The 4,767-nt window shown below is 43.6% G+C and overlaps 1 non-coding gene across 1 annotated transcript; it reads right to left on the bottom strand.

The window, feature by feature from the left end:
• Window positions 1-2,313: 2,313 nt before the first annotated feature.
• On the bottom strand, window positions 2,314-2,420 carry LOC125582648. The gene has a single exon (XR_007320105.1). It is a non-coding gene; the product is annotated as a small nucleolar RNA R71 (small nucleolar RNA).
• Window positions 2,421-4,767: the final 2,347 nt, after the last annotated feature.

The raw sequence follows: 4,767 nt of genomic DNA, 5'->3' as shown, positions 1-4,767 counted from the left end.
TAAGAAAGTATCTTTTAGTTATTCCTTTTAGTTAGTTATAGTTTAAAAACCCTTTTAAAAACCATTGGTTGCACTTAGTTTAAGTGATTACTTGCATTCTCGGTGCTTTCATATCTCTCAGAACTGGTTCGACAATCATTTATACTACAACATTTGTCTTAGGAGCCATGAAAACTCCTATGTGCATTTTGATCATATAGATTAGGATTTAGCCATGTTTAGGTTGCATTTTGCATACATGAGTCCTTATCAGGTATTGGAATACCACATGGAGTTCTTGGAAACATTTGGGTGCAATTGGAGTCCAAAAGAAGTGTTTAAAGTGATCATTGGGCGAGCACCTTACCGGAGCGACCAGTCCGGAGCGACACCGTCAAGTCGCTCTGATCTCCCTATCAGAGCGACCTTACCAGAGCGACAGGGAAGAGTCGCTCGCGTTTTGATCACCCGGAGATGCGAGAACGAATCCGGAGCGACATCTCGCAGCGACACAGCGAGGTCGCTCCCGAAGCATGGAGCGACTATTCGGAGCGACGAGCGGAGGTCGCTCGCGTTTTCATCACTTTGAAACGCGAGAACGAGTCCGGAGCGACCTCTCGCAGCGACACAGAGAGGTCGCTCCCGAAGCATGGAGCGACTACTCGGAGCGACGAGCGGAGGTCGCTCCGCGTCTTATTTCTGCTCGAACTTATGATTTCTCAAGGGCCTTTTGGTCATTTCATGATGCACGTTTTTATTTTCTAAACCTATGTTTTAATACTCTGTAAGCCACCAGGAGGCAGATCATCTTTTGTTCTTAAGAAAAACCACCAAAAACCTTTGGAAAGTCATCTCTTGAATCAATTGATCAGTTTTGTTATTGAAATTCTGTGTTCTTATATCTATTTTTTTGTGTTTCTCTACATGATTAATCTGAAATCCAACATGGGTTTAAGAGGAATCATGGAGATTAGTGAGTAATCCCCCTTTGAATTCATGGGTTAGGGAGATTAAGAGTGATTAGGTTAGAGCTAGGATGTTTTAGTGTAGATCATTCATAATTCCTTGCTAGCAGAGTGAACCTAATGCATCTTCTGAGTTGGCCACTCAGTTGTTGATCTTTAGGCATTTCTCACCCGAAAGGTGTTCGAGGAAATGCCCGAGACAACTCTTCCTAGCTTTTAGCATACTTTGCCAAAGACATTTGTTGTTAGAGGTGCTAAGATAGCCATTGGACTTGCTAGTTATGATTACTTTCATATTATTCAACCAAAGACATTTGATGCTTGGATTGTGTTAGTAAATGAACATTCATCTAGACATAGAGTTTGTTTAGGATTGTGTCTAAGCTTAAGGTTGATAGTTTGATTGATCGTTTGCCATCCTTAGTTCGAAACTTGATCACCCGAGGTCTAATCCCTATATCCATGAGTTCTCTTTTCCCATAGTTAAGAAAGTATCATTTAGTTATTCCTTTTAGTTAGTTATAGTTTAAAAACCCTTTTAAAAACCATTGGTTGCACTTAGATTAAGTGATTACTTGCATTCTCGGTGCTTTCATATCTCTCAGAACTGGTTCGACAATCATTTATACTACAACATTTGTCTTAGGAGCCTTGAAAACTCCTAACATCAAATTGGCGCCGTTGCCAAATTCTGAGTAGATTTAAACATTGAGATTTAGTCAATTGCTTGAGACTAAGTCATTTTTATTTTCTTTTGTTACTGACTCTTTTTCACCTCCTCTTATTCTACAGGTGTATGAACTTGCGGAGCAACGGTCCATCAAACCTAGTTCCACGAGCTGCAGACATCAGAGCTTTAGAGAGAGAGTGTGCTAGAAAGAAAAGAGAAGAAGAGCAACAGGCTCAACTGCAAAGACTGAACACTGATATGGGAGACGTTCATCAGCATGATGCAGGCGTCAATGGCGCTAATAACAATGCTCCAGCTAACCAACAGCGAGCAGCTCGACCCATTGGCACTTACGATCGCCCCAACATTCATGGTCATAGATTGGGAATCCGAGCACCCGCTGTGGCAGCCAACAACTTTGAGATCAAATCAGGACTCCTCAACGTGATCGAGAACAACAAGTATCATGGCTTGGCTCTAGAGGATCCATTTGATCACTTGGACAGGTTCGACAGCTACTGTGGGTTGTCAAAAACCAATGGTGTGTCCGAAGATGCCTTAAAGCTCAAGCTATTCCCTTTCTCTTTGGGGGATAAGGCACGTCAGTGGGAGAAGTCTCTACCCAGCGACTCTATCACCACTTGGGATGATTGCAAGAGAGCATTCTTGGAGAAGTTCTTCTCTACTTCAAGAACTGCTAAGCTGAGAAATGAGATTTCCAGCTTTCAACAGAAGGGCTTGGAAGGATTCAGTGAAGCCTGGGAGAGATTCAAGGGCTACCAAGCTCAATGCCCACACCATGGTTTCTCTAAGGAGAGTTTGCTGAGCACATTCTACCGTGGTGCTCTTCCTAAGTACAGGGCCAGACTGGATACAGCTAGCAATGGGTTCTTCTTGGGGAGAACTGAGGAGGATGCAGAGGAGCTGGTTGACAACATGGTTAAAAGTGATGCAGTCTACAGTGGAGACCACGACAGAGGTAGTAGAACAGATGATAAGCAGACGAGGAAGGAGTTGAAGGCTCTACAAGATAAGATAGACATCCTCATTGCTGACAAAGCTACCCAAGAGCAGCTGCACTTTGTTGGCAACCCAAGCCAAGAGACACCAGTTGTTGTCCATGAAGTTGAGGGTTTGGAAGGTCAGGAAGAGCTGTGTTTCATCAACAACAATGGTAGCTGGTACAAGAAAGAGCCCAACTTTCAGTACAACAACTACCAACAGAAATCCTATTCCAACAACCAACAGAGTGGTTATCAGCCTCGGAATAATCAGCAAGGCAGCTATCAACCTCAGCAAAACCCTCCTCCTGGTTTCAACAACAAGGGCAACCATTCTTCCCAACAGCAATCTAATCCCTCTACCTCAACTCCTCAGGTCAACACCACTGAAGCTCTACTGAAACAAATCCTGGAGTCTCAAACAAGAAGTGAGAAGCATGTTGGCTATGAGTTGAAGAACCTTCACTCAAAGATTGATGGGAGCTACAATGAGCTCAACAACAAGTTCAGAGCTTTGGAGAACCAGTTTGCTGCCATGAACACTCAACAAAATCGCCAACAAGGTTCTCTACCTGGAAAATCTGAGCAAAACCCAAAGGAAACCATGAAAGCTATCACTCTCAGGAGTGGTAAGGAGTTACCTCAGAGAACTCTCACCAAGGATGCTGAGAAACAAAGTGAGGGGGTTGCCATCAACATAGATGATGAAGTGGTGATTGTTGATGAGAAGATCAATGACGAGATCTTAGAGAAGATAGTGGAAGCCAAAGGAAAAGGAAAGGTTGGAGAAGAGAAGAAAACAGTTAAGGATGGTGAAGTTGTCACTCCTGCCAGTGAAAGTTCTTTTGTTCCTCCTGCCTATGAGCCCAAGCTCCCATTCCCAGGTCGATTCAAGAGGCAGCTGCTAGAGAAGTACCAAGCTCTATTTGAAAAGCAAATGAGTGAAGTCCAGATCACAATGCCCATTATTGATGCTTTCATGCTGATTCCTCAATACAGCAAGTTCCTGAAAGATGCTGTAGCTGCAAAGAAGAAAGAGATGGAGGGCATGGTGATTCTCACTCATGAGTGCAGTGCTATCATTCAGAGGCTTGTCATTCCAAAGAAGCTAGAAGATCCAGGATGCTTCACATTACCTTGTGCTCTTGGACCTATGGTATTTGATAGATGTCTCTGCGATTTGGGAGCTAGTGTCAGCTTGATGCCCCTATCTGTTGCTAAGAAGCTCGGCTTCACTCAGTACAAGAAGTGTAGACTTTCTCTGGTATTGGCTGATCGTTCAGTGAAGTACCCTGTGGGTATCTTAGAGGACCTCCCAGTGATGGTTGGAAATTATGAGATCCCTACAGACTTTGTGGTGCTTGAAATGGGTGAAGAAGCTCAAGACCCTTTAATCCTTGGAAGGCCTTTCTTAGCAACAGCAGGAGCTATTGTTAATGTGAAAGAAGGCAAGATTGATCTCCATCTGGGTAAAGGGCACATTCTCCATTTTGACATCAAAGAGGTAATGAGGAGGCCAACAGTTCAAGGGCAAGTGTTCTACATTGAAGAGATGGACGCCCTTGCTGATGAACTCCTTGAAGAGTTGTCACTAGAGGACCCTCTACAGCATGCTTTGACTGTAGAGAGAGAGGCTGTGGTGATTGAGAACCTGGAGAGTACTGCCTACGGGATGATGCTGGATTCACACCAGGGGTTTGTCAGTAAGGATCAGTACGAGGAGTTTCCACAGATGGTTCACCAAGAAGTCTCAGCCACTCAGCAAGATGACACCCAGCAGAATGACTGGAGTGAGCTTAAGGCACCTAAAGTGGAGCTTAAACCTCTACCCCATGGTGTAAGGTATGCATTCCTTGGTCCTAATGAAACTTATCCTGTCATTGTGAGTAGTGAACTTACTGAAACTGAGCTATCTGAACTTTTGAAAACGCTTAAAAGATTTAGAAAGGCAATAGGTTACTCACTGGATGACATCAAGGGAATATCACCCTCTTTGTGCATGCATAGGATACATCTTGAGGATGAATCAATGACTTCTATCGAGCATCAAAGAAGGTTAAACCCTAACCTGAAGGATGTTGTAAAGAAAGAGATTCTTAAACTCTTAGATGCTGGTGTTATTTACCCTATCTCAGATTCTAAATGGGTATCA

Source organism: Brassica napus, chromosome C2, assembly GCF_020379485.1.
Source record: "Brassica napus cultivar Da-Ae chromosome C2, Da-Ae, whole genome shotgun sequence".
NCBI classification, from domain to species: domain Eukaryota; kingdom Viridiplantae; phylum Streptophyta; class Magnoliopsida; order Brassicales; family Brassicaceae; genus Brassica; species Brassica napus.
Note: the sequence above shows the minus strand (reverse complement) of the source record. Positions and strands in the feature narration are given on the sequence as shown.